Here is a 12,351-nt window from a genome sequence, read left to right as displayed (position 1 = left end):
GTCGTCATAAGTAGACAAGCAAAGTAAGAAAAGCATTCCTACCTAAAAGGATTCTACTATACTATCAAATATAGTTCTTAAATTGAGAACGAAGTATCTGACAACGTGCTTGGGGTGGACACCATTGGTGCAAGTGAATCATGTACTGTCGGAAAACAAGGAAGAAGAAGAATCGAAGTGTTTGAGTCATCATCCTTTCAAAATACACAAAGATACTGAAAATTAATGAAATAATGGTGGGAAGCAAAGAGTTTGTACGCAAAATCGGCGAGGAAAGGAATATGTACACTATTGGCCATTAAAACTGTTACACCCCGAAGATGACGTGCTACAGACGCAAAATTTAACCGACAGGAAGAAGATGCTGAGATATGCAAATGATTAGCTTTTCATAGCATACACACAAGGTTGGCGCCGGTGGCGACACCTACAACGTGCAGACATGAGGAAAGTTTCCAACCGACTTCTCATACCCAAACAGCAGTTGACCGGCATTGCCTTATGATACGCTGTTGTGATGCCCTGTGTAAGGAGGAGAAATGCGTAACATAACGTTTCCGACTTTGATAAAGGCCGGATTGTAGCCTATCGCGATTGCGGTTTATCGTATCGCGACATTGCTGCTCGCGTTGGTCGAGATCCAATGACTGTTAGCAGAATATGGAATCGGTGGGTTCAGGAGGGCAATACAGAACGCCGTGCTGGATCCCAACGGCCTCGTATCACTAGCACTCGAGATAACTGGCATCTTATTCGCATCGCTGTAACGGATCATGCAGCACGTCTCGATTCCTGAGTCAACAGATGGGGACGTTTGCAAGACAACAACCATCTGCACGAACAGTTCGACGACTTTTGCAGCAGCATGGACTATCAGCTCGGAGACCATGGCTGCGGTTACACTTGACGCTGCATCACAGACAGGAGCGCCTGCGATGGTGTAGTCAACGACGAACCTGGGTGCACGAATGGCAAAACGTCTTTTTTTCGTATGAATACAGGTCCTGTTTACAGCGCCATGATGGTCGCATCCGTGTTTGGCGACATCGCGGTTAACGCACATTGGAAGCGTGTATTCGTCATCGCCATACTGGCGTATCACCCGGCGTGATGGTATGGGGTGCCTTGGTTACACGTCTCGGTCACCTCTTGTTCGCATTGACGGCACTTTGAACAGTGGACGTTACATTTCAGATGTGTTACGAACCGTAGCTCTACCCTGATTCGATCCCTGCGAAACCCTACATTTCAGCAGGATAATGCACGACCGCATGTTGCAGGTCGTGTACGAGCCTTTATGGGTACAGAAAATGTTCGACTGCTGCCCTAGCCAGCACATTCTTCAGATCTCCCACCAATTGAAAACGTCTGGTCAATGGTGGCCGAGCAACTGGCTCGTCACAATACGCCAGTCACTACTCTTGATGAACTGTGGTATCGTGTTGAAACTGCATGGGCAGCTGTACCTGTGCACGACATCTACGCTCTGTTTGACTCAATGGCCAGGCGTATCAAGGCTGTTATTACGGCCAGAGGTGGTTTTTCTGGGTCCTGATTTCTCAGGATCTATGCACCTAAATTGCGTGGAAATGTAATCACATAATATATTTGTCCAATGAATACCCGTTTATCATCTGAAATTAATCTTGGTGTAGCAATTTTAATGGCCAGTAGTGTAGAAGAAGGGACACCGTTATAGGACATACATTAAGAAATTCGGAAACAACTGTCATGGAACTACAGAAGACAAAAATCAGGAAGGAAGACATTTGCTAGAAGATATAAACGGCGATCAAAGAACTTCCGTGCGAAGGCCTTACTAACCCTTTATCTATATGTCGGTGCTTGAACAGATTGAACATTAATAAAACCAATAAATTGCAGAGACTGATTCCCGACTGGAAACGGAGGAGGAAAGGTCCTATGAACACGTGTCCCAAAATGCATCGTTGCCACGGTAGATGGAGCTGACGCGTGGTAGTTCCTCTGACCAAAGGCCCTGTATTCATTGTGTTGTAGTCCGTGTGACTGACGCAGCGTACTGTACGCAGCAGAATGATTCGGTATTCATGTCTGGGACAAGCTGAGATGGTGTTTGTGCACGGCCTAGCAGGAGGAAACAGTCGAGTTGCAGCGCAGCTATACCTAAACAAGTACCCTTGCAGACACCAAATTCCCTGCGTCTGTCTGAAGGGACCCACGATCACATAAACGCCAGAAAAAGACCTCCCTGTTAGGTGGCGTAAAGCCATAACGGAGGTTATGACGAAAAATAGGGTTTCTTTCCAAAAGAGTGGGGAATGATGTGGTGTTTTGGAATCATGAATAAAATGAACCGGCTTTCAGAAAAAAAAACTGTTTTTCATTGATTATTGAACGTCCCTCGCAGAATGACCTGTGTGCCTTGGAAGTCACCAGGAAGGCTTTATTCTTCGAGCGAACTACAACGGATCCTTGCTAGAGTACGAATGAACGCATCCTCCCGGAGGGCAGACACGTGTTATCGGCCACGCCCCCCTCCCCCCCCCCCCCCCCCACCTGCTGTATGATACGGGCTAAAACCGCCTGTGGCGGAGTCGCAGGGGAGTGACCGGTTCTGATTTACCACAGCAGAGAACGCGAACGAGCCGCCACGGACTACGTTATTCTGCGGGCATCCGCCGCGGAAGAATCACGTCCTCTGTCCGTGGCTCGCTTTGAGTGAGCGGCCAGTTATCTATAATGCAGAAGCAGCCGTGTGCCGGGCACTCCATCAAAATGTCAAAATGCAGTGGTCGGCCGGGGCGGCCTCATCTGCCGAGCGCACACGATCCCGCGCGAAGGCAGCCAAATGCGCGGGCAACGACGGTATACCAGGCGACTTCTGTGGAGTCAGTTGCTGTGCTGGGGCGTCCTTCTTACGATTCCCTCTTTTTATTAGCGCAGCTGAAAAACTGTGCGTAATTTTTTTCTTTTATGGTGCAGTGGCAAGGAATAGAAACAATTAATGGAGTACAGGACACTCCAAACAGGTTAATCCAGTTTCAGACGAGACTCGCTTCTGCCTACAGAACCACGACGGACATGTCAGTTTTCAGAAGTTCTCGTGGAAACATTGACATAATTCATTCGTTCTCATCCTATGGCCCACTACCTGACCTGACAGTATGGGGTGACAATCATTCAATACAATCAACGCTGGTTCACATAGGGTACAGCCGGGCTATTCTGCTCATTTAAATTGTAAGTAACACTAAATGGAACGTAAATTGTTTTAAAACCAACTGTCAATGTAATATAATTATGGTATATTAACTGTTGATACAGTCCAGTATATAAAATGTCGAAATACCTTTACACGACCAAGGTGTTAAACAAACTTCTGAAGATGGCACGTATCACGATATATTCCTCCCAATGTATTTCAGTGTCAGACTCACAAGCATCCAACGCAAGTAACCTTTTTCGTCCTTTAGCACCCACGCACACTTCTTGAAACCATGTAGCATATTTCTGGCACTTTATTCATAGGAGCTGGCTGTAAACCTTGTTATTCATGTTTCATCTCGGACCTTGAAGGAGTTGGCTTTTTTCCTTTTGTGTGTACGGACCATCTGAAAACAAACCAAGAAAAAGTATTCTCTGGAATTTCACCACAAAACATCAATGAAACTAATAATTTGACTGAGCGGAAATAGTCCCAGGTGTATGGGACGAAATAGCCCCATGTACAGAAATTTCGAAAGACGCGGCAAATCAGATGTCTGTTGATACATTCCCTGCATGACCCGTGTTCTTGTACGAATAACAAAAAGAGTTTAAAGTTTCATGTTACTGTGCATGGTACACCTTAGTCAGTTAACTTCTACTCTTTAACCATGGCAATAATCTATCACAGTTCGCTTACCTATCGAAATTAAACATTCCGCTAATGATGTAACAGAAAACACTTACTACAGCTACATGCAGTGAAACAGAGGTACTGGCACATACTGAGGGCCAAACGACCTCGATTCCGTGAGGATCTGGCGCACTGTTGCAATATTTCTCATTTTTGGTGGATTAGCCCAGTGAGCGGAATAGCCCCGCAAATCTGACAGCGGGCGCCACATTATTGACGTGTTAAAGCTGGGTCCAGATGTAAATGTAGGTTATTCTCCAAGCAAATAAGCACTACAGGGGCTCTACGATTTCTTATTTGTACAATATGGTCAAGGAGATAAAAGAACATAAAATAAGACAGACAGTTTACCCATAGTGGCCTAAATCACACAGTTTTAGTGTAATGTTCAGACCGACTGTCGTGACGTATCAGCGATTGTTATTCAAGCTACACTGCGCAACAAAAAGTATACTTTTTCGAAATTATCTCTCACTGTGATGGGGAAACTTGAAACTTGACTCAGAGATGCCTACAACCTCCTTCTGTAAATTCGCAAAAGCGAGGGGCCTTGCGACGTCACTCTTGAGCTTGAGAACTCTTTAAACAGCATGGTGTCGACACATGTGAACAAAAACACCAGTACTCAGAAGTTCTCGTGAAGTCTACGAGGGTTAGTGGTTCATGCGACGTGTAAGATTAAGTAATGGTGGCACATAATGGTGCCACATTGGCACCAAATTTCACCACAATTCTATCCAGCCATATCCTGGACGTGTCACACTGAGGGAAGGGCGTCACACGCCCTGTTACCAACACTGCACCCCCTCTCGTGACACTTCTGCGATGGACGTCAGAATTGAGAACCCAGCGTGAAAGCACACCGACTTCTTAGGGGCGGACGAGGAAAACGTTGTAGGCCCACAGTCGCTCCGATTCGACACGAAGAGGCTTTGGTAGCTCGCATAAAAGGCGCCAATGAAACAATGCCTTTCCTTGTGCGTTGATTCCCATAAATTTCGCTGTCTAAAACGACGTTTCGATTCGTCTTTAAGAACACTGAGCAGCTGCATCCTAATTGAAAGTGATTGTATGCCTTTGGAGCGCAGAGCGACCGCAATATTTGCTCACGTGTACAGGACGGAACAACTAGGGGCCCCTCAAAACCATTCGACGAAGTCTGAACGTGATGCAAAGGGGCAAAGTGTGCTTCTGCATTTTCAGGCTTCCTACATCGCACCCTCCTTTGTTGTGGTGGCGTGAGGTGACACGGTCACAGACGTGACAATAAAAAGGTAAAGAGCCCCCGTAGTCCGGAGATACCCTCGGTGGCACCTGCTCACACTTATTCAGAATTTTAAAAATGACGATATGTGAACTATTCTTAGGTGAAGAATACTCAGTATTGTAGAACACGCAGTATAATGTCGTTTATTGAAACTGAACTACACTTCTCGAACAATCACTATATACACGCAAAGAAAAGAAATAAAATGTAGACGACTATTCATTAAGAGCGTCGGTGAGGTCCGTCGGAGCTGGTTCTAGCTCGGCGAGGAACTGGCTATACTGCTGCTGCGCTGGCCTTATAAAGCCGGCGGAGTACTGCAACTTTCCCTGTGTCTGTGAGGCGACCTCTGCAGAAAAAGGTTCGCATTAGTCTCTAGCAAGTTCTGTTTATTTTGAAGAATTGTTTTCCTCTTGGTTGCGCCTCCAAGTGCTTCTGTATGTTATATGGTACACGGGGGTGTCTTCAGTGTAGTCTGCCTGGCAGGGGCCGTCTGTGGCAGACGTAACACTAGGCGCCTGTACACAGGCAACGCCTTGTCACCAATTCCACGTGCCTGCCTGTAGGTGCCTAGGTCCACTTCCAGCTTGTTTGTCTACAGGCATATTTTTAAAATTTTCAATAAAGGTGAGCAGGTGCCGTTTTATTCACGCATGTATTAATATCGTCATTCATTCCGTCCACACCGCCTCCCCTCCCACGTCCCCAGTCCACATCGTGCTCACGACGTAGGCGGAAGCAAAACAGAAGGACTGATAATAAGCAAGCATACTCTGCTGTTTCGGATTTCGTTTGAATTTCATCGAATGGTTTTCAAGGGTCGCTATTGGTCCCACCCTGTACACATGAGCAAAAATTACTGTCGCGATGCAATAGCTTTTGTTGGGGACGCGACCCCACAATGTCCTTAGAGAAAAGTTGAAACGGAACAGGGGTGTCTGCAGTTTCAACAACTTTCAAGAACATTGTACAGTTCATCGCACTGTGAACTGTCGTTTTCGCCCCCAAAATGTACAGGAATGAATTCCCCAAGGAAAGGGATGGTTTCACTGGTGCCCTTTCTGCTACCCCCTGAAACCTTTTCTTGTCGATTCTGAGCTTCGGTGTGTCTGAAATGTTTTCCTCAGCTGCACACAAGGAAAGCGCGTGATTCAACGCTTGGCGTCGCTAATCTGTCTTCTATCGCAGTGGAGTCAATACTAAGGATGAAATTGTAGGTAAGAGGACTGTGACGTCCTTCCCATCATGTGATACGTCCACGGTGGTGCTGGGCCGAATTGTGGTAAAACATATTGCCAACTTGACGTCATTAACCTACGTTGCACGTCACATGAACCTTTATCCCCTCTTACATGTCACATAAACTTCTGAGTTTTGTTTCCTTTTTTTTCGCATGTTTCGGAACCTTACTGTTTAATTCTTGGTTGATTTCGTCAGGCACCACGCCTTTACACCATTACAGGGGAAGTTTATAGGCAACTTTGACCCAAATTTAAAATTTCGGCGTCGCGAAGAAAGACAAATTACGTGATCTCGAAAAAGTGATCCTTTAATTGTGTTGCGCAGTGTGGGTTCGGCATGACGTCCGACCTGTTTAGAGTCAACATAATTGTCAGAGTTGGTAGCCCTCTGTATTTCATTTCGCACACAGTATGCCCCACAGTCATCTACAAATTTACTCACGTGTTCTCTTTACTATACAGTACATGCACGAGAAGCAAAATTTCGGTACTGACTACCCTTCTACACCTACAGCTACAAACATGCTTCGCAAGCTAGAGACCTTGTACTTAGTACCACTGCTGGTCAGTCCCTTTCCTGTTCCACTCAGTAATGGAGCGAGGGAAGTACAACTTCGGTATGCTTCTCGACGAGCTCTGATTTCTCTTCGCGGTCCTTTGAAGAGATGTGTATTGGTGCTAGTAACACTGTTCTGCTATCTTTTGCGAATGCTGGCTCACTAAACTTCCTTAATACTATTTTGCGCGAGGAAAAGGTTCTTCAGGGATTCCCATTTGAACTGATGGTGCATTTACATAATATTCTAGTGTTGAACGAACTTTCTGGTGACATATCTAACAGCATTCCTCTGAATTGCTTCGATGTCTTCCATTATGCGATCTAGTGTCTATCCTAAACAATTGAGCAGTATTCAATAATAATAAAACGGTTTATATTCTCCTCACTTGATATACGTATAACCTACACTTTTCTAGAGCTACGCCGATGAACCGAAGACGACCAGTTGCCTTCCTTGCAACCGGCTTCACACATTCGTTCCATTTCAGGGCGCTTTGCAACATTACTCGTAGACAACTAATTTTCGTGACTCTGTCTAGTAGCACAATATAATACCATCTCCTGCGTTACAGGATTGTTTTTTTTCTGCTCGTCTGCACTAACTTATGTTTTCTCACATGTAGAGGAAGCTGCAATTTACTACAACAAATAAAAAAGTCCAATTCTACCTTTACACCCCTAAGGTTGCCTACTTTCATATCATCTGAAAAAAGTTGCAAATTTCTGCTCACTGTGTTCAGCAGATCCGTAGTCACAGCAAGATTCGTCCTATCACATCCCTGGAGCGCTTCTAATGATATTTTTGTCTGCGTCGACTAGCCACCGTCCATGGCATGCTATTGGATTCTGTTACTCAAAAAGTTTTCAAGGCATTCACGCATATGTGAACCTATTCCGTATGGTCTGACCTTGCTTAACCTTCTGAGCAGAGTCTTTGCGTTAAGCACTTTACGGAAATACGGAACTACGAAATGTGCCATTTGGTCCTTGTCTATAGTTCGTAGGATACTGTGTGAGAAACGTCTGTCAAATTCGTGTCGATTTGTGAATACAAATATTTCTCACCCAAGGAACTGTATTACATTCGAACAGCAAAGATGATGGGTAATTTTGAGAGTCGGTTATTTTACCATTCTTATACACCCTGTGACATCTCGAGAGGTGGACCCGCAAGTGTGAAAAGAGGCGGAGAGTATCGTTGTTAGAGAAGCTGTAATGTGCGCTCAGGAGAGCTCAGTGACTTCGAACGTGCACCAGTCAGTGGACGTCACCTGTTTAACAAATCCATCAGAGACAATTCTGCCCTTCTAAAGCAGCCCAAGTCGACTACTGGTGAAGTGACTATGAAGTGAAAACGGTAGGAACAGCTACGGCTACACCAAGACCACGCAGACCTCATTACTGAGGACAGGGACGGCCGAGAGTTGCCGAAAGTGGTTGAAAAAATAAAAATTAAAAAGAAAAGGACTGAAAACACGTGCTATGGAAGGATGAATCCCCGTATACCGTCGGCAATCTGATGAAAGATTCTTTTTTTGGAGATTGCCTGGAAGAGAATGTAGTGTAGTGTAGTGTGAACAGTGAATATACAGAGGAGATTCCTGAGCGGGGGAGGGGGAGGTTGTCTTGGTCAGGGAGTGGTCGCCTTAATGCACTTCAGAAAACGCTAAATGCAGAAAGATTTGAAGATATTTACAGCATCTTGTACTGCGTACAGTACAGGAAAAATTCGAAGCTGATATTGGTTGTAGCCACTTGAGAATGCACCCTGTCATATAGCACCATCTCCGGGGAAACGGTTTCTAAAAAATAACATTCTTGAAACGTACTGGCCTACCCAAGGTGCCGGCCTGAAACTAGTGGAACCCTTTCGGGATGGTTTAGAACATCGACTTCCCTCTAAACCCCAGTGTCCCACATCACTGTTTTGTCTGAGTTTGGCTCTTGAGCAAGAGTGTGGTGCCATCCCTCCACAGACATTCGGACATCTCAATGAAGGTGACTCCAAGAGAGTTCAGTCCGTTGTAAAGGCAAATGGTGGAAACGCCCCATACAAATGTCCAGTAATAGGTGTCCAGATACATCTCATCATATAATTTATGCGGAAGTGAATGTACTTTTTCCCAGTCGTTTAGAACTTGGCGCTCGGCAATAAATTAGCGACAAATGCCATCTGCGAGGGACGATCAAAAAGTAATACAGCACTTATTTTGCCGGCCAGTTTCGGTTGAAAACAAGAGGAATTTGTTGTGGGGAATCTTCAAATGTTCCCTCTTCATGCCCTTTAATTTATAGAAGTTCCGATCGGTGTGGGTCTTATATACGTAGCCTTCGAAATGGCGTCTGTGACGGAGGTCCACTTCCAGCAGGGAGCTGTAGTTGAGTTTCTTTCGGCGAAAAGCCAGCGCAGCGTACGTATCAGTAGGAGCTTGCAGAATGTCTACGGAGAAATGGCAGTGAACAAGAGCACGTTGAGTCGTTGGGCGAGGTGTCTGTCGTCACCGCAAGGTCGCGCAAACCAGTCAGACCTCCCACGTGCCGGCCGGTTGCATACAGCTGTGACTTCTGAAATGTTCCAACGTCATTCGAGGTGATCTACTGGTTACAAACAGCTCGCTGTACAGTTGGATGTCTCTGTTGATACTGCTGACACACTCATCGACCACTAGGATATTCAAACAGGGTGCCCGCTGGATTCCTCGCCACCTGACAGAAGATCACATAGAGAAACGAAGGGCCACCTGTGCGGAATGGCTTGTCCGTCACTAGCCTGATTATCAAAATTTTTGTGTCGAGCATTCTCACAGGCATTGAAATATGGATTCATCATTCGAGCCGGAAACAAAACGCCAATCCTTAACGTGGCACCACATCAACTCTCCTCCAAAGGAAAGGTTCAAAGTCGCACCCTCGATCGGTAAAGTCATGGCGATGGTTTTCTGGATCTCTGAAGGGGCTGTTCTGTTTGCTGTACTCCCTCATGAAGCAACGATTAGCTCTGAAGTGTCTCGTGATACCCTCAGGAAATTGAAGACACAAGTTCAGTGTGTTCGTCACCACAAAAACGCAAACAAATCTCGCCTTCTCCATGACAAAGCAAGGCCTCACAGAAGTTTGCACACCAGAGAGGAGGATACAAATCTTCATTGGACTGTTTTCTTTCATCCATCCTACAGCCCAGATCTCACCCATTCCGACTTCTAACAGTTTGGCTCAATAAATTTGCAGTCAGCGGATAGCAGAAGTGGATGATGGGGAGGTTATTGATGCAGCAAGATGTTGGCTCCGACCACTAGAGTGGCACACATACTCTCCCAGTAAGGTGACGAAAGGCCGTCACATTGAACGGCTGGTTCAGATGGCTCTGAGCGCTATGGGACTTAACATCTGAGGTCATCAATCCCCTAGAACTTAGAACTACTTAAACCTAACTAACCTAAGGACATCACACACATTCATGCCCGAGGCAGGATTCGAACCTGGGACCGTAGCAACAGCGTGGTTACGGACTGAAGCGCCTAAAACGGCTCGGCCACAGTGGCCGGCCATTGAACGGAGATTATGTTGAAGAATAGAGAGGTAAAAATTGACACACATGCTTGGAATGACATGGGGTTTTATAATAACAAAAAGAAACAAAGTTCACAAAATGTTCGACAGATGGCGCTGGACAGCAAAACGTCAGTGACTGCGCATGACAATCGTATATAAAAGGAGCTGTAATGAGAGAGAGAATCCGATGCAACAGCAGTCGCAGCATGTTGACGTTACCTGAAAAAGGGCTTTTAGTGAAGCTGTATTATCAGAATGGGGAATGTGCTAGTTCAGCGTTACGATCCTATCGCTATAGGAAGGGGATTCGAACGGGTAAACTTCCGTTGACAAACGCAGCAGTGGCGAGAATGATTTCGAAGTTCGAAGCCATGGGTTGTTTTGACGATAGACCCCGTAGTGGCCGACCGAGCACAAGGCGTAATGCTGCTGAGACAGTTCAGAAAGAAATAGAGACTGTAGCGGGTTCGTCTATGCAGGGGGACGTCAGCGCTCTTGCAGTCGCACGTCGCACCGGCATTCCATACACTACTGTTTGGTTGGCACTGAGGCGTACTCTCCGATGCTATCCGTACAAAATCCATCGGCATCATGAACTGTTACCTGGCCATTTAGTGAAGTGGAGGGCATTTGCGGTGTGAGCGTTTCAAAAGATGGTGGAAGATGATGATTGGTTGAGTAACATGTTGTGGACCGACGAAGCTCATTTCATGCTCCGGGGGTCTGTTAACACCCACAACTGCAGAATTTGGGCTACCGAAAATCCTAGAACTGTCGTGGAAACTCCATTGCACGACGAGAAAGTCACGGTATGAGTTGGATTTACTACATCTACCGTTATCGGGCCCTTTTTCTTCGAGGAAATACGTGATTCTGGTTTTGTAACTACTACCGTGACGGGTGAGAGGTACGCCGATATGTTACAGAATCACATCATCCCCAGCCTGGTTGATAAAGACCTTCTGGAACGTACGATGTTTATGCAGGTTGGCACTCCACCCCATATTGCTAGACGCGTGAAAGATCTCTTGCGCGCGTCGTTTGGTGATGACCGTGTGCTCAGTCGCTACTTTCGTCATGTCCCCAGACCTCAGTCTGTGCGATTATTGGCTTAGGGGTTACCTGAAGGCGCAAGTGTATCGTGATCCACCGACACCTCTAGGGATGCTGAAAGACAACAGCCAACGCCAATGCGTCACTATAACTGCGGACATGGTTTACACTGTTGTTCACAACATTATTCCTCGGCTATAGATATTGCCGAGGAATGATGGTGGACATATTGAGCATTTTCTGTAAAGAACATCATATTTGCTTTGTCTTACTTTATTATGCTAATTATTGCAATTCTGATCAGATGAAGCGCCATCTGCCGGACATTTTTTGAGCTTTTGTATTGTTTTTTTTTTTTTTTTTTTTTTTGGTTCTAATAAAACCCCATGTCATTCCAAGCATGTACGTGAGTTTGTACCTCTCTATCTCCATTATTCCGTGATTTATTCAGTTTTCAAATTTATACTGGCTTTTTGGTCACCTGGTATGTTACATTGGGTATTAAATGCCCCTCGCAATTAAGGAAACAGTGAGCGTTGCTATGTTGATGGGTATCAGTGCACATATGACCTATTTAAAAAAGAAATCACGGGAAGAGCAGTCTGCGAGCATGACTAATACCTAATCGGATTGTCTTTTATGAGCTTCTTGTCGGCGAGATCTAAAATCCCCCAATATTGAGCGTGGTACAGCTGCGGTACGAACACCTATTTCCGACGGAGCATCAGCGCGACGATCGCTGTCTCCCGATGTCGGCCTATCTGCATTCGCATATCGCGCGGCAACACACAGCGCGCTG

The sequence above is a fragment of the Schistocerca americana genome, chromosome 3, assembly GCF_021461395.2.
Source record: "Schistocerca americana isolate TAMUIC-IGC-003095 chromosome 3, iqSchAmer2.1, whole genome shotgun sequence".
Classification (NCBI taxonomy): Eukaryota; Metazoa; Arthropoda; class Insecta; order Orthoptera; family Acrididae; genus Schistocerca; species Schistocerca americana.
Note: the sequence above shows the minus strand (reverse complement) of the source record.